The 20979-nt window shown below is 40.1% G+C and overlaps 1 long non-coding RNA gene and 1 pseudogene across 47 annotated transcripts in view; both read right to left on the bottom strand.

Moving 5' to 3' along the window:
• Positions 1–20979, bottom strand: part of LOC147366889 (uncharacterized) — a 1020561-nt gene that overhangs the window by 978230 nt on the left and 21352 nt on the right. The window contains exon 3 of one of the 47 annotated variants that reach the window (XR_015169141.1): positions 164–739. The exons of 43 other annotated variants lie outside the window; for them this stretch is intronic. This is a non-coding gene — a long non-coding RNA (uncharacterized LOC147366889). 3 more of the 47 variants (XR_015169125.1, XR_015169136.1, XR_015169131.1) reach the window with 3 other exon arrangements.
• Positions 15692–17216, bottom strand: LOC147366890 (calponin-3 pseudogene; annotated as a pseudogene).

Here is a 20979-nt window from a genome sequence, read left to right as displayed (position 1 = left end):
GTGAGAATAGCAGAGATAACAAGCCAAAAGAGGAAGGAAAATACCTGCAGTTAGAACAAGTAAGTTTTACAGGAAATAAAGTGTAATCTTCATAAATGAAGAAAAATGTCTGGCTAAGCAATAAGCCACACTTAAGTAATCACATTAGGGAGACACTGAGTACTGATTCAGCCAAATAAAGGTCTATTTTTATTGAAAAAGTACAGGAAGGGAAAAAGGCATGAGTAATATAAGACTGCTAAAATCTAACCTTTCGTAATATAAAAAAATACATAAACAAAGAAATGTGTGTAATTTAGAAATATGAATATAAATAACAGAATAAATTAAAAGAATGTGAGCAGGTGGTGACAAGGTAGGGAAAAAAGAGGGCTTTTCTTTTTCATTACAGAAGTTGCAGTATTTGAACCTTAATTCAAGATACATAGATTTAAAAATACAAAAAGAAAAATTATATGCAAATATTTTATTTTAATAGACAAATACATACAATTTAAAATCTAAACAGTTTTTGTACTCTAAGATTTCAAACAACTGCATTAGCTTTGGCAATTTTATCTCATATCTTTTGTTGTTAGACTCTTTAAGACCCTATGGACTGTAGCCCCTCAGGCTCCTCTGTCCATGGCATTCTCCAGGCAAGAATAATAGAGTGGATAGCCAGTCCCTTCTCCAGGGGATCTTCCAGACCCAGGGATCAAACCCACATATCCTACGTTGCAGGCAGATTCTTTACTGTCTGAGTCAGTAGGGAAGACCCATCATTAGAATACTTTAAAGTCACCTCAACAAAATCACCTACTTTGGCTTATTTCTTATCTCTGTAATTGAGTCAGATTGCATGGGGCTGGGTAAAGCAGGCAATGAACCTAAACCTGTTCTGAAACTGTGGGAAAAGTAGGCTATCAAGGTACCCAGTCCTGTGGAATTACAACCAAGCCTTCAGAACAAAGGAAGAAGCCTTTTAGCCTCAGGATTTCAAGTGGGCTGCTTCAGGAGTCACACTCATTTTGAGCACAGAATTCTAGACTTTAACCATCCTCTGAGTCAGGTTCTATATATAATATGTATAGAGGCTTTTTAACTTGGGACTTCATGAAGGCAACGCAAGAATTTGTCTAGAGTGAGTAAATCCCCTCACTAAAGAGAAGTACATGTGTGGCCACTTACACCTGCATGCTTGCATGAGTGAGAATCCATTCAGTACGGGATGTACCAGACTCCAGTTCCCCTCATCTAGTAACTGAAGGCAGCCCTCAACACTTTTCTGCTGAGAGAGTAATTCTAGTCTTGTCTGGATTCTTTCTGTTGCTTCCTATAGTCTTCTTATGTGTGCTTCGGGTCCGGTGGGTGTGACTATAACTTGCTTCACAGTCCCTATGCTGATCAAAGTCCATCTCTCACCAGAGTTCACCATACCTGGAAATGAATGCCTCCTGTAATGGATCCCTGCCTCTCTAATCATAGCACACTCTGCAGCCTTTTCAAAATGCTGTTTATTCTTTGGAATCGTTCTGTTGCAGGACTGTATATTTCTTACATATCACTATTAAGGATATAATATACAATCATTGGAATGACTGATCCTAAAGCTGAAGCTCCCAATACTTGGCCACCTGATGCAAGAAGCTGACTCATTGGAAAAGATGCTTATGCTGGGAAAGATTGAAGGCAAAAGGAGAAGAGGGTGGCAGAGGATGAGATGGTTAGATAGCATCACCGACTTAATGGACATGAACTTGACCAAACTTTGGGAGATAGTGGAGGACAGAGAAGCCTGGTGTGCTGCAGTCCTTGGGATGGCAGAGTCAGACATGACTTAGCGAATGAATAACAACAATGCATATCACATAGTTAGGAAACATCATGCTACCAATAATGCAATTTTATATTTCATGCAAGAAGAGATTACATGGTAATGGTCTAAGTCACTTTGCTTATATCAATAATTAGGTATAACTAGTTTACATAATATACATATAGCTAACTTAATAAATATATACTGAGAAGCTATTTTAGATTAGGCTCTGTAATGAGGATAAAGCAGCTCAAGAAGCTCAGAGGTTACAGGAGAAACACAATCCAGGCAGTTTTAATCCAACTTCTCATGTCAAAGGGGCTCAGGTAGCACCTAACAGAGAACACTAGACCCAAAGTAAGATGGTATGGGAGACAGCTTTCTGAAAAGTCAAGGACTGACTCTGATCACCATTTCAAGCAATAATTCTTCCTTAAATTATGGGGGAAAAATCCAATTTATTTCTCTCTAACTTGTTACCTTCTCACCTAAGTTTCACTGAACTCCCAACTCACAAACTTTGGTACCTTCCTTCTTGGCATGACAGCTTATTTGAACCCAGACTCTTAGTGGGCTTATAAAGACGTCATTCACTATAGGAAACATCCGTGTTCTCAGTCCTGAGTCAACTGTTCAGGAGACTGAATTGGGTGTAAAGATTCTTATTACTGAATCCAGCATTCACTGGCCATTCCAAAAAGAAGCAATAAAAACAAAACAAAAACACACCAATGTCTTATATTAACTGTATTTTTTATGTTTGCTCTGATGATCTCCACTTCACCAACTCAATGGACGTGAGTTTGGGTAGGCTCCGGGAGTTGGTGTTGGCCAGGGAGGCCTGGTGTGCTGCAGCACATGGGGTCGCAAAGAGTCGGACATGACTGAGCGACTGAACTGAACTGCTGATCTCAGTGGTACGGAAGCGACACAACTGCAACAGGAAAAAAATTAATCTTTTTTTCATTTACTACCATTCCTTAGCCCCTATAGTAAAGAATAGCATCTTTGAGATTTTCATCACAAAACCTTTTGGTTCCGAAGAGAAAAATCAAATTTCAGCTGTTTTTCTGTATTTTAGAGGTACAGAGAAACAGAAAATATTTACTCTATAAACTCTAAAATACCAGAAATGCCATTGGAGCCGTACATGTATGTGAACACTTATTTTCCCAAGGCTGAATATTCTGCCAACCCTTGCCTGTCAAAAGAATTTGGAGCAGCTCACTGCAAGATGAAAAACAGAACTTCTTATCTTGCTCCAAGAAGTTTATCTAAGCTTCTTATCTTACTTCCAGCCCAGCAAGTAGCAAGGAAACTTGTATAAAACGAGTCAAAAATTAAGGGAGAGGAAAAGTAGAAAGCTAAATCGCCTTACCAAAACTCTGCTGTTAAGTGTAACAATGCTAGAAAAGTGATAAATGCAGTTCTACCCAACGAAATGAGCTCTCATCTGCAAGACCTAATTTAAAAATCATCTTTACACACTTGCCATGCCACTTCATACCCCAAGGAATACAGATGACTTCAACTGGAAGGATCAAATGCTGGAAGGCTTTCCCTTAGTATGCGTCAAAGATCTTGTATTTCTTCTCAGTGTTCTGGAAACTAAGAGGATTTCCTTTTGAAATGCATATACACCTGTCAAGGTGACTTGGGTGCAACTTGGTAACAGCCCAGTGGTAATGTTGGGAGCTGCCATGAGGGCAGCAATCCAGGGCAGATGAAAAGCGCAATGGCAAATCCTGAGGGATGAGAGAAAAAGAGAAGAAGCAGGGTACAGCATCTTTTTGTAGAGTCTTATGCTAACTCTGGCTGAGGATAAAACCAAACCACCACGCCAGAATGCTTAGACAGTAGAAAGAGAATAGGTCCATGGCCAGGGAAAGAAGAATCTAGAAGACATGCCAGATGACAATAGGCATACATATATATGTATTATATGATTTCATTTATAAGAAGTTCTAGAACAGGTGAAGCTAATAATATAAGGTAATATCAGTAATAAGATTAGATTGTGTTGTGCTTGTGCTCAGTCACTTCAGTCGTGTCCAACTCTTTGTGACCTTATAGACTGTAGCCTGACAATCTCCTCTGTCCCTGGGATTCTCCAAGCAAGAATACTGGAGTGGGTTGTCATGCCCTCCTCCAGGGGATCTTCCTGACCCATGAATTGAACCCGTGCCTCCTGCACCCTCTGCACTGCAAGCAAATTCTTTACTGTGGAGCCACTGGGGAAGCCCCAAGATTAGATTATTCTAGAGCTATTCTAATGTGGAATATAAATGGAGATGTGAAGAACCTACACATAGGCTCACTGTCATATCTTCTAGAACAGAAGGAGTACTGAAGCAATAACAGAAAGAACATTTCTTTTGCAACTTTACCTAAGGTGAGTGAATTATTAGAATATGAAAAATCATTAGAATGTTTTACTATTAGAATATATTTACGTACTATATATAGTAGAATTATTAGAATATTCTACTATATATAGCTACTCTCTAATGATGGGCTTCCCTTGTGGCTCAGCTGGTAAAGAATCCGCTTGCCATGTGTGAGACCTGGGTTCGATCCCTGGGTTGGGAAGATCCCCTGGAGAAGGGAAAGGCTACCCACTGGAGTATTCTAGCCTGGAGAATTCTGTGAGCTGTATAGTCCATGGGGTTGCAAAGAGTCGGACACGACTGAGAGACTTTCACTTTCACTTTCTAATGATGAGACATAGGGAAGGTTTATAGATGTCTCACCCACAATCCCATAATATAAATTATGTTATTCTACTTTAAAGTCATTTATTAACAATACCACAGTTACAAAATGGCTCTCCTGTGTTCTATCAGCTTGATGATGTCTCAGCTTTCTTTTTTTTAGAGGGCCTTTGAACATGTTTTTAGGAAAAGTTCCATTGGTGGTGACTGTGATAATATCTGAGCACCAGGATTCAGCTGTTCTTACACACGGATCCAAACAAGAATGCCCTGAGTCAGTGGCACCAGATTCCAGGGGTGTTAGGAGAATTATTTCCTAGTGGTTCTAAGGAGCAGGTGAGACAGCATGTCCCTACCACTGGTATTTTGACAGGACTCTAAATTCTTAAGCAGGTCCTTTTCCCACCTCAATATTTTATAGTAGAAAATACTTCTCTCACTGTCTCCCCCCACCATTAGCTACTTTTAAAGGAATGCTCCCTCTGAACCTATCACAACTATATCACATGTCCACTGTAAATGATCTACTAGCATGTGTCTTTCCTTCATTGTGTTTTGCATTTATTATGTGATTTTTTATTAGTTATCTCCCATTCCCAATAAACTCTAATCTTCTGGGAGCAAGGAAGTGCCTGTTTTTGTAATTAGTATATTTTAGAATGCTCAGCATGCTTATTTCTGTTTGTTATGTTCCTTTATTAGTATGTGTATTAATTTGTTTTATTTATACATATAAATATATGAAAACTACCTGAGTAAACAAAAAATAATAAATGAACAAATGAGTGAGTGAGTGCATGAACAGTCTCAAGTGACATGGTCTCAAGGAGATTAAAAATCTCTGTCTTCTGCCTGAGGGAAAGGATGAGGCAGCCCTTGAGTTGCTGAGAGATGGAAAGGCAGCATTCCCAGCATGCAAGACACAGCAGAGACACCAGAGAGCAGGTTTATGAGGAAGCAGCACTGATGGTTGCATCCAGGCTCATGAGGGCAACTGACAAGAATGCCAGTGCACAGCAACACCACCAGAGGGCTGCCTGTATTTGGGAGGGAAAATGCCGGACATTTCACATGCGGGTCAAGTGGAAGACATGTTTACCTCAGTTGGTGAGTTTCCAAGCTGTTAAAATTCCAAGAATTACTTAATATAGACACAGTTTGTATAGATACAGACTTTGCTTCACTATACTGAGTGCTGTATGCAGCTACATACGCTATCCATTTAATTTATTGAGCTGTGCTTCAAAGCAAGAATTTCCCAATTATGGTCAAGAAGGAGAGTGAAACTGAACAGTGCAGACAGGAGAAGTGGATAAAACTCTAGGCCCTCTGCTTCAAACAAAATTCTCATCATTCTTATATTTTAGCTTTTATATCATGTGTATATATCATGGGTGTATAACTTCCAACAGAATGTAAGTTCCATGCAACAGACCTTTGTCTATTTTGTTCAATGCTGGTTCTCCAACACTCAAAGTAGCATCTAGTGCACTGAGAATGTTCAGTCAACTTTTGTTGAACACACTGACAAGGCTTTATTTAAGAAATAATTTCACCATTTTTTAATATCAAGTTTTGCTAATAAAAATAATTTTACAGAGAATATAGCTAATCATTTCTTAAAGCACTGGTCTTCAAGTAATGTTTATCATTCTCACCACCAATTTTTAATGATGCAAATAGATCACTGCTAATCAGTACAGCAGAATACATCAACAAAATCCATCTTCACAGTGTTTAGAATACCGATGTTTTTTGTCTTTGGTTTCATCTTCTGAATTATTAAAGATCATCTGTTCCTGCACAGTCTAAATTACTGCCTCCATGTTAGCAGCAGTTTTTAAATGTGAATTTCACATTTCCTACTAATTTTTAGATTTAAGTTACCTTGATGGTTCATTTTCTGGTACTTATTTTAAGATCCGTATGAAATAGTTCCATCTGAATATAACAATATGTTGTATGAGTTAACCCCTAATATGGAAGAGATAAAGAAGGCGTCTTGAATAAAATATACATGGAAGACCTGTTTCCTTAAATCTCTAATGGAATTTTATCACCTATACAGAATGCTACTAGAACTACCTGATATTAATATCAAATCTAAATCAAACTTCCAAGGCTCATTGGATCTTTTGGATGCTTCTGTTTCAGAGGAAGGAAAGGTACCTGAAAGCCTGATCAATTTTTCTTACTTTGCTAGAGACAATCACGATACCTAATGGATGCAAATTATATTCACTTTCCACATAACGGTACCTAAGGGCTTCCTTGGTGGCTCAGATGGTAAAGACTCTGCCTTCAATACAGGAGACCTGGGTTCAATCCCTTGGTTGGAAAGATCCCCTGGAGAAGGGAATGGCAACCCACTCCAGTATTCGTGTCTAGAGTATCCCATGAACAGCAAAACCCGGTGGGCTGCAGTCCATAGGGTCACAAAGAGTAGGACACAACTGAGCAATGAACACTTTCACTTTCTAACAATAAGTAAAAATGAGATTAATGAGTTTCTGATTTCTAAATATTCATGTTCTAGTTTTTCTCTTTAAAAAGTTTCTAAACATATGAAAGTAATAAATAGCATTGCAAATGTTTAATGTCATGAGAAATTCTCATTGCTAGATCATACTTCTGAAAACCAAGATGTGTAATAGACTCAGTCTGGTACTTAATACATGCAATCAAGTCAATTAGTGGATACTCCAAATTCACAGTTCATAACCACCCAGAAACATAAATTAATGAAACATCCCTGTATAAGTAAAATAAAAAAGAAAGGATTGTAGGGAGATGGTGGCATAAGTGATATAGTTTATTGTTGTTATTTCTTCACTTCTTTAGTATTTATTGCATAAAAATAGAGTGAATATGATAGAAAAAAATTCCACTGTCAACATCTACAATAAACTTAGGTGACAAGTTAATCACCACAGACACCAAAATACAAACAGAAGGGGACAGAACCACCAAAAGAATTAGGACAGAGTATCAGTGACTATGCAAAAGGAAGCAAGGAGAAGGCAAGGAACTTTTAACAGGCCTGAGAGTCAGAGAAATGTTAAACCACCACTGGGTACTAACAGGATCTCATGGGCCATTCTGAGAAGAGCAGCAGGAGAGGACACTCAGTATCAGACACTGAGGCTCTTATAGGCCAGGACAAGGGGGCTTCAAGAAGTTCTGACAGGTAGTCTAAGTCTGGACCTGATAGCTTCCTATAACCAATAAACTGTCTATTTCACCAGAAAGGATATTGCACCGTACTCTGAAAAACTGCCAGAGACAAAATTCAAAGTAAGGTTACAGGAATGATAATGGTAAAAAGAGAGAAGAAAATCCAAATAGAGGGGCAGGGTAGTAGAAAAGAAAGACTGCAGAATAATAGAAGCTGTATATTTTGTCAGTCTGTGGGCAGGAACTCTAGAATTGCTCTGTTGATTATGTTATTTGAACTTGTCCTAGCTCTAAGTATAATATGCTGTATTTGTAAAATAAAAGCTTGCTTTAATGACTCAATATAGGAAACATGAATATAAAATATCTAATTATATTTGATTTATATTGAATTATCTTAGTAAGTTTTATATTAATATGTTGCTTTTAATAATTTTATTTTGATGTTATATCACACAATACATACTTTAAATATTTAATTAATTTACAATGATGTTCACAAGATAATATTATAGATATACGGGGTAAAATTATCAAAATGAATTTCACCTATTTCTTTTTACATCTTTTTTAATATGGCTACTCAAACATATGTGGAGAAGGCAATAGCACCCCACTCCAGTACTGTTGCCTGGAAAATCCCATGGATGGAGGAGCCTGGAAGGCTGCAGTCCATGGGGTCACTAAGAGTCAGACACGACTGAGGGACTTCACTTTCACTTTCCACTTTCATGCACTGGAGAAGGAAATGGCAACCCACTCCAGTGTTCTTGCCTGGAGAATCCCATGGACGGAGAAGCCTGGTAGGCTGCAGTCCATGGGGTCGCACAGAGTCGGACGCGACTGAAGCGACTTAGCAGCAGCAGCAAACATATGTAACTAGGTATATGTTTCATTATAATAGAAGCACATGAAAATAAACAATGAGAGAGAGATGGAGTGAAAGTCTGTAGAATTCAAGTAATATGACAGACATTAATCAGTAACAATATATGAACCAGGTTTGGGTCACAGTACAAACAATGATCATTTTCAAACAACGTGGAAACTAAACTCTGATTAAATTTTTGACACGAATGGAGATTTATCACTACTGTAGTGATGACTGTAAAAATCCTTATCTTCTAGATATATGTATCACAATATTTGTAGATGAAGTAATGTATCAAGAGAGGGTTGAGAGAAGGAGATGCAAATTTAGAAGAAATCAGAATGGCCATGAGCTGATCCTGGTGAAGAAGTGGTGAGTACATAGTTCCACTCTGGTCTTCTAATCTGAATGATGTTTAAAATTTTACATAATAATAAGGTAAAAAAACAAAGGATGAGAAACAAATCTATTTCTACTATGGATTAAAAAAAAAAAAAAACACTTGTCAGAAGTAAAGGTGGTTCTGGATGGTGCAAAATAATGGAAAAAAAAAAATCCCCCAAAAGGTTCCTTTTCTGTAATATTAGTACCAAGATGAGAATTGCAGGAGGCTTCACTGAGCTGGTCAGCTTTTCCATTTACGAATATTCCAAATCTTTATAAACCATCTGGAGAGCAAGGGTTTGGCTAGATTTCCATTCCACTATACTAATGAGACATTTATTGAGAAAGAATGTAAAAAATAACGACTTTCAATGTAGCAATACTCAGATACCAAAAACTGAAACACTTAAAGCCCTTCTCATCCCAACTTACAAAAAAACAAACTCATAAAATCATGTGTCAACAATGTCCAATTATTCTAATCACACAGTACAGTGTAAAACCAAAATTATTGCTCTGACTACATTTTGGTTATAAGGCCACACTATAAGATTGCCAACTATGTACTTTTTTAGTAATTAGATAAGCTAAGAAGAAATATTAGCAGTAATGAATCATTTTAATATTCAGCAATAAATACAGAAGGAAACAGAAATAAAACAATCTAGGAAACAGTATTTTGAAAATAGAGGCATTTTAAAAAGAAAAGTGAATTTCAAAGTTTTTGCCCTTTCTAGTTTCCTCTGTCTTCTGGATTTCATTTTTTTCTACAAGTCTGTACAGATTTCACATAATTTCTAATACACATGCTCTTGGTTTTATAAACTTTGGACCAAACAGCTTAATGTGCTCTGGTCTTTCTTTGTATTACACCTACCTCCATTCTAAAAACAGACTTGGTTTACCAAATAATCAATAACAATAAAGAAGAATGGGAGAGGCATGGATGTAAAAGTATTAATAACCCTTTAGGGTCCATTTGGTCAGAAAATATGCCATCATGTTCTTCATGTGGTTTTATTCATCATTCTCATTTTAACAATCCTGTGAAGCATATAAATATTTGTATTTCACTGGCAAAAATACTGTAAAATAATGTCCTCATGGTACTTCAATTTAACTTAACAAATCTTTGTAGAGTGCTTACTACTTGTAGGGAGCACTGATGTGCTAAAGATTCAGAGAATATGATATTATACCTGCCTTCAATTTGCTCATTCTTTACTAGGGAAGACAAACTAAAGAGGAAGAACTAGAAAATATCACATAAGAAAGTTTTAGGGGAGCACAGATATCTCCAGTCTTTTCATGGACCAGGAAGTCTTCTGAGGGAAGGTGAGACGTCCAGCTGGGCTACAGAGAGCAGGTACAGGGTCTCCTGGCAGAGAAGGGCCAATGACCAACTAAGCAAAAAGCAGAGGTTTCTTCCCCCCACAAGGGAAAAACAATGGATGGAAATAAACTACAACAGCCAGGGCAAGGACCTGAGGGGAAGAGTGAAAAAGACAGAGGATACAGAAGAAAAAATAAAGATAAAGGATGCTCAGGAAAGAGAGTCCTTTTCGCTCATCTCATGCATTTGGCATAGCCTGAATTCTGAATCAAAGGGAAGAAAAAAAAAAAAAAAAAAGCACCAACCCCTGGTTTCCTGAAGTGTGCTTAATCACTGAATTATCAACTGTTATAAAAAGCAATATATCTCTATCCTTCCAAGCATTATGGCCATAGCCAGGGTGTTATGTTCTCAGAAAAGAGATGAAAGAATGGCTTCCTTGGTGTTGAATTCCCCCATGGTGTATAATGTCTTCCTGTGTGTTCTCTACATGCATGGAGGACAGACACTTTCCTTGTTCTCACTGTAAGTGTCTCACATCTATGTGTGAAACATATAGCTCCATATGCATTTGTGTATTATAAGTTCCACGTCAAGTGAATAAAACAGTCCCCTATTGGCTGACTTGTTTTTAACCAATCTATTGGTCTTAAGCACATTCTACAAAATGCTGGAGGAATGATGCAGTAGTGGAAAGAATGATTTCAATATTAGACCAAGGGCAGTTGTCACTGCCAACTTGACCTGCTTAATAATAATGGAAAGAAAAGCAGTTGGCTGAGAGACCAGGTGAGAACATTTCAGAGAAGGCTGAGCCCTGCTGGAGGTTCCTGTGAATGAGATGGGCACGGAGGGGAGTTCTGCCAGGACCCACATGTGCAGCTCTGGCTCTTGGAAGGCCACGCATGCTTTTGGTACAAGCCAACGGAAAAAGAGCAAAGCAAGTTTGACAGCATGCACATTCCTATTCTCTCTTAAAAACACTGAGTTTCACAGACTTAGCTCCATTGTTTGGAGTTAAGAGTCTGGGATGCTGTCATTTTTAAGCCACGTCACTGAGGACTAGCCAGGGAAATCATCAAGTAGAATATGCCGTTTCTGCATAATGAGATATTAATGAAGGAGAATCAGCACAGCAAATATTCCTGAGTTCTAAGACATGATCTTGTTGCATGAGTTTGTTTTCAATTTGGGTATCAAGCATTAATCAACACATTGGCATCCTCTAAGGAGCAGATTTTAGTGGTATCAAAGTTGTTCGATTTCTTCCCTCTTCTCAGACAAACAGGTATTGGACAAACTGGAACCCTACCCAAGCACAGCGTCCCCAAGGTCAACGGCAATGGGACTGCTGCCTGCAAATGCCAGGGTATGGTGCCAAGGCGTAAGTTCACAGACTTGTCTTTGTGTCTGAGTGTGCTGATCAGAGTCGGGAAAACAGTCTACATTCCAGTTAAGGGTGGATGGTGGTAGTGGTTGAGGGGTATGAGGACAGTAAGCCAAACATAACAGAAAACCAAGACAGCTAACAAAGATGAAGGTTTGAAGCCAACAGTGGTTAGCAGGCTTTGGAGACATTTCTGAGACGAAGAACAACTGTCTGATTGCATGTAGTTTTGATGGTTATGGATACACTGAGCGCTTACGCCTACCAAGAGCAAAAAAATTCAGTTGACCATGATTTAAACTAACATTCTCACATGACAAGAATTCTGGAAGTCAGCAGAATTTTGGGTTAGGTTGAGCTGCTCAGCCATGGCAGAGCTCCAGGTCCCTGTCTTGACTGGTCCTCTTGACCTTCTTCTCATGGCTGCAGATCACTGCAGCAGCAACAGTCACGTCATCAGATGGTCTTGTTTAAAACCAGACACTGGGATAGTTCAGAGCAGAGCTTTTACCATCATACCAATTCCTCAAGTTAGGAAAGAATAAAATCTTGCACAGAAATAAACAACTCATCTACAAGATCAGAGAGAGTTTAGAGTGACCAATTCAATCTTGCTTGCCTGGGACTTTCTTAGTTCTGGCAGTGAAAGTATCATGTCTGTGGAACCTTCTCAATCCTGGGCAATCAAGGATGGTTCGTCACTGCGTCACAGTCACAGGGCCTTCTTTTATTAGTTTTCTTGAGATGAACCATGCTCTATCCTACACCTGAACTAGAGTCTGTTAATTACAAGAGGAAAGGATGGGTTTTTGCTATGACAGATTCTCTCAATCTTGGTTTTTCTTTAGAGTAACCAGGGGAACTTTTTAAAAGTCCCAATGCCTGAGCCCTATTCATTGTGATTACAAAATTAATCTGGGGAATTTCTTGAGAATTAATACATCTTAAAAACTATCCAGATGTTTCTAATGTATATCTCTGGTTGAGGAGTAAACTACTAGAAAAATCAAGTAATGTTATCAACCATTGAACACCTAATAAAACCACCAGGGAACATAGAATATACTTTAACATGACTGACATCATAATCAATCTTTCAACAAATGTGGTGCTCTAGTTTTCTAAAAAAATATATAATATTTGTTTTTCACTGGCACTCAAAGATAAACAAGATACTAACAGATGTTATCTAAATTTATATATTAAAAACCAGAAGCTCAAAAATGTTGTTATTCATTCTTAAGCAATCCCCTTATTCTATAACACATTTAACAAGATAGCCAAATTTCCATTTGAGGACAAGTACACTTGAGTTTGAGCAAACTCTGGGAGATGGTGAAGGACAGGAAAGCCTGGTGTGCTGCAGTCCATGGGGTCGTAGAGTTGGACACGACTGAGCGACTTAACTACAACAGCACTAAACACTGGGGCTTCCCAAGTGGCTCAGTGGTGAAGAATCTGCCTAATGATTTTTGCACAAGCAAATCCTAAAATATTCTAACATGAGTTCTAAGAAAGAGATAAAAGAGAAAAGGGAGAAAAATACAAGAGTCAAACTAAAGTGTTATTCTACATCCCTGAGGGAAGGGATGAATAGAGAGGAAGGAAGATGTGACATATATTACAAATTTGCCACTTTATCTCTGAGCTGATCTCTGAGCTGTCAAATGGACTGGTAAACCAACTACAGAGTCCTTTCCATTATAACAAGTAGGCAATTTCTTTTCTGTCTCTAAATTTTTTCAATTTATGTACTTTTAATTGGAGGATAATTGCTTTACAATATTGTGTTGGTTTTTGCCATATATCAACATGAGTCAGTCATAGGGATACATATGTCACCCTCCTCTTAAACCTCCCTCCATCCTCCCACCCCTCTAGGTTGTCACAGAGCACCAGATTTGAGCTCCCTGCATCATACAGCAAATTTCCACTGGCTATCTAATTTTACAAATGATAATTGTTTACTTTGCTTTTCCCTCCTTACCTATCTCTCCCCTGCTTGTTACTTGGATTTCTCTAATAGCGTTATTACTACTGCCACTGGCTGGGCCTGAGTGAAAACTGCTCTTTAACATGAGAGTGTGGGGTGTTGGAAGTGAGAGACGTAATTTGTGATGCTAAGAACAAATGAGTACATTCTTTGCTAGGATCCTGGTCTCCAGTCTCTCCCCTAACTTTAATCTCCTGGGCAAGAGGAATATGTAAATCCTACAGAATGCACCAAAGGGAATTACATGAGTCTGGGTTTCACATGGAGAGTTGGACTAGACATGGTGAAAGTATGCCCACCGTAGTGTGTGAAGTAAGGCTAAGTAACAGATTTAGTCAGAACTCAGAGAGCAACATAGCCAGGGAGAGAATCCATATAGTGGTTTGGCAAAAGACTACAGCTGTAAAAGTGTTCCAAGCATCAGATCTGGGAAGTGAGGCTAGACCACAAATGGAAATATCAGCTAAAATTTGGATGTAAAAATGTGTGATGGGTCAGTGGTTAATAACAATGATATAACAAATGTTTACCAAAGACCATGTGCCAGTAACTAAGCTAAAAACCTTCAATAAAGTACTTAACTAATTCTCACAACACCCTCATGAAATTGATTATGTACCGTATAACAGATGGCAAACTGAGACTCAGAGAAGTAGGTTGAGCTGCCCAGTATCACATGACCAGCAAGTGGTAAACAAGGATACACACTCAGGCCATCGATTCCATAACATTACAGAGGCCAAAGGACATTTGGCAGTTCCTTCTCCACTTTGTCCTTACCAGAACTTCTCCCCAAACTGAGGTCTGTTCCCCTATTCTTTTGGGTAGAGTGCCAATCACCGTGCAAGTTTAGGTGGTTGACCATGCTTCAGTGTGGGAGATCGTCATGACAAGACAGGAGAGCTGATGGGCTCTCTGAAAATATTTCTGTTCTACCTCCTCACTGTCTGCTAAGTAACAGACAGCTGAGGCAGGATAAAATTTACTAAGCAATCAGAAGAGACTAGCATAAAAGTGAAAGGGTAACTTGGCCCCAATCCAACCTCTTCCAGAAGGTCTGAGTTTCTGCTTTCTCTTGGTGGTTGGTAATGGCTTTTGTGCCACCTGACCCAACATGAAAGCTTCTAGATATCTGTTGTCCAACCTTATCAAGGCTCTTTTGTGAGAGGAGAACTTAGCTTTGTAGTCCTCAGGGGAAAGAGAAGGGGACTGGGTTGAAAGGAGGTGTTGCTCAAATGTAGCAGCGGCTCCTAGGACTGGAGGAAAGGCAAGCAGAACTGGGTTCTACAAAGGGTTGTGTCCTTTGGTGCAGTCACCAAGGTCACATGAGGGCTACTGATGGGGAAAGAAGATGTGTTCCCAGAGGTGGGGGCTGCCAAACATCCAGTATCACAACCTTGAGAGTTTCAGCCAAAGATTCTGGAACCACCCTAGCAGAGAAGCTGTATGTGGTATTACCTATCTTTGAATGGACAATAACGTTCTGTTCTGTGAGCCTCTTGGTGGCAACTTCAAAGGACCAAAGACTAGAGGTCTTTGTTTTTTTCCCTCTTAGAAGGTTGCTGTTGCTGCTGCTGCTGCTGCTGCTGCTAAGTCGCTTCAGTCGTGTCCGACTCTGTGCGACCCCACAGACAGCAGCCCACCAGGCTCCCCTGTCCCTGGGATTCTCCAGGCAAGAACACTGGAGTGGGTTGCCATTTCCTTCTCCAGTGCATGAAAGTGAAAAGTGAAAGGGAAGTTGCTCAGTCGTATCTGACCCTCAGCGACCCCATGGACTGCAGCCTTCCAGGCTCCTCCATCCATGGGATTTTCCAGGCAAGAGTACTGGAGTAGGGTGCCATTGCCTTCTCCGTCTTAGAAGGTATATTACACTACAGATTATTATTAGGTATCATTCCACCCCTGTAAATAGGGGCTTAGAGTCAGATATAATTTAATTTATAAAACTTAAACATCATTTTACTTGCACCTCATGATTTTGGAAAGATTCTAGAAATATTTTCTGCGTTAACCTTGATTATCCTATTTTATATATGCAAATTTTCTTTTTTTTTTTGCACACTGATCAGGACTTTATTTAAAAGTTAGCAAACAATACTGTAGAAATATTGATATGTAAATTTCTAAAATGCTGTATCTTAAATTTAGTTGGCAAAGACCACATTTAGCTATAAGCATGAATTTAGTCTTCCATGTAGAAACGAGATACTAAACTAAAAAAAATAGCTTCCTATTGTTTGAAAACACAAGTTTAAGAAGAGGACTGTAAAAATGCATATTTTTTAAGGAAAGAATTGACTGTACAAGAGTACTCCCCTTTTACAGTATTCCTTTTTACTTCATATGCAGATTATTGGTTATGCTGTAGGATTTAACTGTCACAGCACTAAAAGGCAACTATTTAGGGAAGAAGCTGAAAAAGGAAAAAGGAACATATGTAAGGCAATAGTTCCTTTAGGTACAATAAGCATAATAGTGTTTTAGGAAGACAAGATAAAAATAACTCAAGGCTAGCTTGGTTCTCACTGAATAAAAACAATGGGCTAAATACTGAGCTCTTCTGTTAATCTAATAATCAGTGCCTTGGTCATCATTCCGGATAACCTCTGGGTAGTCATCTTGGTACTGGCCATGATATTCATCTGAGTATTCTGCCTGAAAATCACTGATTTCTGACCCACTGGTTCCTGTTCCTTGGCTTCCATTGTGAATGACAGGTTCTGTGGGAGCAGCACAGTATTTGGGATCATACAGTTGCCACCCAAGGCCACACACACTCATTCCTTTCTGGGAAGCAACTTTGTTGGTACCCATCTGTAGGGAAATTGTGGAGTTCTCCATGGGTTGTAACGTTAGCTTCTGATCGTAGATATCTTTTCGGGTACCCAGTGCTAACATCCCTGCCTGGCTCCCTCCTTTGTTGGTGCCCATTTGTAGGATAATTGTGGTCTGATCAAAAGGTTTGTCAGTTTGCATTTTGGGATCATAAAGGTGCCTTCTCATCCCATAGGCCATCATACCTGCTTGACTGGTGCCATTTGTTGGTTCCCATCTGTAAACTAATTACACTTTGGCCAGCTTTTAATTTTCCTTCATCAAAATGTCTTGTTTGTTTTTCTGCATACTTATCTCCAATGTCAATGGTTGTATGGAATCCTTTTGTTTTGGCCAGACCTGCTAGGGCCACCAACTAGTCTGAACCTCATGTTTCCATTCTCAAAAAGATCATTTCCTTCAAATACATCACGTGGCTTAATATGTCCTGTGGCTTAATGCCGTAAGCCTGAATAGCTTTAATAAATTTGCTGATATTCTCCACCTGAGGCCAGTTTAATGAGGACTCATTGACCTTCTTCACTGAGCCTGGCTGTAGCTTGTTCATGAGTTCACGGAGATTAATGCCATCTTTCACACCCAGCTAGAAGTTGGTGCCAATGCTCATGCCTGTCACCTCTTCTATCCAATTGTGGAGATCTTCTTCTGCCTAGTGATCATAGTTGGAAGCTATCTGGTTCTTGACCTCAGCCGAGAGCCCACAGGAAGGGCCCTTGTTGAAGTGGGTCATGATGATTTGGGTGGCAGGAAGAGGCTGAGTCGGGGGAATTGGCTAGTCTGGGGGATTCCCACACTTGGCTTCCCTGCTCCTGGCCCCAAGGAGTGGCCTAACCACAAGATGTTCAGAGCTCGCTCCCCTGGGTGGTGCAGGAGTCGCTGGGACGTGGCGGCCGAATGCGGGTGGTGCCTAGGCTACTGTAAGTACTACCTCACAGTACGCGGCTTGTAGTACTACCTCGTAGTACTCGGCTATGAGTACTACCTCAGCTAATTGGCTACGAGTATTACTGTGGAACACCGGAAGTGCCTCGGCTCCTCTGCTGCCTTGGCTACGAGGTCCCGCAGAGGTTCCCGTTCTGCTCCAGAGTCCCACACGAACTATATATATGCAAATGTTTTAAGTATTTAATGGAGCTAAATCCTCTTGTACAGAAGGGGGAACTGAGACATGATGAGATATTAAAACGGGTTAATGTCTATGTTTTAGTGTGCTAGCACAGAAGAAAGAACCATAAACAGAATTCATATGTACCATGAGGAAACATTTGATTGAAAGTAACTACAACAACAAATATAATTTAGCACTGATGAAGGGATGTGCAACTGACCCTGGATCTGGGCAGACGTTGGATGGGGCCCCACAGTCACTTGCCAGAAGCCTGAGTCACTGATTGGGGTATTTGGCCTTCTGGAAGGCTCTAGCACATGCAGTTGACTCCCCCATTCGGTCCTTTGGTAGTACTACTCAAGCATAGCCTTAGGACCAGAGCCCATCCCTGCATCTGTCTGGGAGGCACACAAACACTGTCACCCTCAGTTAGGGGTGAGCAGTAGACAGGGATCAGGATCTGCTTAATAGATGGCATGAACCATACTCATAGACAAGCCTAGGACAAGCAACCTCTGGCACCTGGAGCACCCATATTTTCTTATTCTAGGACTCCCCTGCTGCTCGGTAGAACTCGCAAGATCCCCAGAGATGAGGCTCAGGTGACCCCATCTGGTCTATCTTCTCCCTGCCCCCACTACATATATATATGCATACATACACACATACACATGAAGCCAGAGAGCACAACCTGCAGCTTCCAACTGTGCCCTCTGCCTTCCTGGTGTTAAAATTAAATACAAAAGAAACTAGACCCCAAAATTCCCTAAGCAGTCAAAATCATTTAAGCCAGTTAAGTGAAACTTAGTTTTTCGTGCAAAACAAGTGAAACACAACTTGGGCTGCCTTTTAGGCTGCTTCTCATAAATGCCTTCTATAATCATAAAAGAACAGTCATCTTCGTAAGAAAGGTATAAGAGAGTAAATTTTAACCAATTCATTGCCATCTGGGAACCACCAGTGTAATAACCAATCATTATAAAGTGAAACAACTTCCTCATTTTCACTTTATAAGCCATCTTATAATATCATGCCTCTAAGCTTCATAGCAGTCTTTGAATTTAAAAGCTCCCAGTTGGACAGGTGTTCTTATATGAACAAACAAACAAAGCTTTAACCAAGAAGGGATTTCGCTGATTAATACAACAAAGTCTGAGGGCAAATTTGATCCTTAGCAGAGATACTCAGCTGATGTCATCAGAAATGAGTTCCTCTCTACTTTTACATTCTCCATCTTTTGACTTTATTCTCAGGTTTTACACACTGGCAGCATGGCTGCCAACTAGGTCAGGGTTGTCTTCTCCCAAGTTCAAGAGCGGTTAAAAATGTGGTATTTCTCTCATGATACCTCTTGCAAAAGCCTCATTGGCTTCAGTTGGGTCACCGAACCATTCACTTTAACTAGGTTATTAGAAATTATGGCCAGAACTAAGTCCCTCGGATGCCGTGAGTGTAGGGATGATTAGGGACTACAACTCCACCTGCACAAAGCTGAAGAGGAAAATAGAAGGACTGTTTCAGAAGGCTGAATACATGCTAACTATTCAAATAAAAACAAAGATGTCCACTTCAGCCTCTTTCATCTTGTCCACGTCTTACCTACTGGCCTAGAGCCACAAATTGACCTTGAGGCTCTGAAATTTAAATTCACAGTTATGTGTATGTGTGTGTTAGGTGTTCAGTCATGTTTGACTCTTTGAGACCTCATGGACTGTAGGCCACCAGGCTCCTCTATCTATGGGATTCTCCAGGTAAGAATACGGGAGCAGGTAGCCATTCCCTTCTCTACAGGATCTTCCTGACTTAAGGATTGAACCCAGGTCTCCTGCATTGCAAAGGGATTCTTTATCATTTGAGCCACCAGGGAAGTTTTTTTGTGTATAGTAAGCTCCATAATGATCCCCTCCCCCCAGATATAACCAGGTCTGGATTCATGAGAGCTGTGAATGTTTTCTTATATGCAAAAAAATGTGCTTTGCTATTATGAGTAAGTTAAGACTCTTGAGATGGAGAGATTATCCCGGTTACCTCAGTGAATCCTAAATTCAATCACAAGTGTCCTTATAAAAGGGACTTGAATCCATAAACTGTTTTGGTGAGGGCAACCCAATCCTAGTTCCTTTCCTCATCTCTCATTCTCTCCTCATCACTATCTGTCAAGGATTGACTCCATAGCTGAGTAACACAGTTCCCAGAAAGAAAGCCTCAAGCAGATCAGGAAGACAGGCAATCACTAAAAATATAATCCTTGCCCTGGGTCCAAGTGCTCCATCTGCCCCCCTCACAAGGGGGCAGAGAAATGGTCCTTCTTTGATACTAGCTCTGGATTCACAGACCTTTCTCAGATGAGAAGAAAGCAGATTTTTCACACTCTCCCACCCATCACTGTTGCCAAGACATGACACAGTGGGACTGTATTTCAGGGGCAACAGAAGCAGTTCAGAGGCTGCTTACAAGGCAAGCAACAGGAAATGAGCCCAAGGATGAGAGTCAGTTATATCCCAGGAGAATCTGACAATAGAATAGCAATGTTCCCAGAGCATAAGGATGTGAGAGATTAAATGAAGAATCTCTTCAAGGGTCAAAGGGTCAAGGGAGATAGTCAAGGGTGAGGAATTCACAGCTTCTCAACCACAATCAAGAGACATCCTGAGAGCCAGCAAGCTAGGAAACTCCCAAAAATCTAAACAGAAATCTAAACAGTCTAGTGACTCAGAGTTCAAAGAATGCTCCCTTCTACCCTGAAGATTCAGCAAAGCCATATCTTATAGAACCTCTTGCTGAGAAGTTAAAACTGTCATTGGAAGTTCAACTGTACAGCCAGTCATCAGTCATATCTTTGAAGAGACCCCTGCTTTAATCTCCCTGGGATTTGGCAGTTTCCCAGATTGCTGTATGCCCACGTGGAGGACAGTAGGAGTACTGATGAAACTAGGAGCCCTGGATTCCTCAGTTTCAGGCCTCCTGGAGGAGCCAGGACAATTTAGAGGCAACTGATAAAAGGGAGGCCACAGGAGACCCGAATCAGGAGAGCATCAGGATAATGATGTAAGATTGAGATCTTTCTATACCAAGACTGAAGAGACACCCTGCCCAGTGCGTGCAGTCAGTCAACAGGGCACCTCATGTAAAGTTGTGTTATTGTGTCCCCGTACCCAGCAGGAAGAACAGACTCCTCCAAGAGGTAATTTCTAAAGAAAGAGGCATGCGTTTCAGTAACTTAGTTGCATGAATAACTGTCAAAGGGCAAAAAGGTCCTTTGCACAAAGGAGTCCCAGCTGAAAGCAGAGCTGTCTTGCTAGATAGAGGGGAATTGAACTGCAGGAACATGAGGCCTTCAGGGATCTTACCATGGAATAGAAATTGGGATTAGATGTTGACCTCA

Source organism: Bos grunniens, chromosome 8 (genome assembly GCF_055505025.1).
Source record: "Bos grunniens cultivar Pamir isolate PY7600 chromosome 8, Bosgru_T2T1.0, whole genome shotgun sequence".
Classification (NCBI taxonomy): domain Eukaryota; kingdom Metazoa; phylum Chordata; class Mammalia; order Artiodactyla; family Bovidae; genus Bos; species Bos grunniens.
The sequence above is the reverse complement of the archived record's forward strand: the minus strand, read 5'-3'. Positions and strand labels throughout refer to the sequence as shown.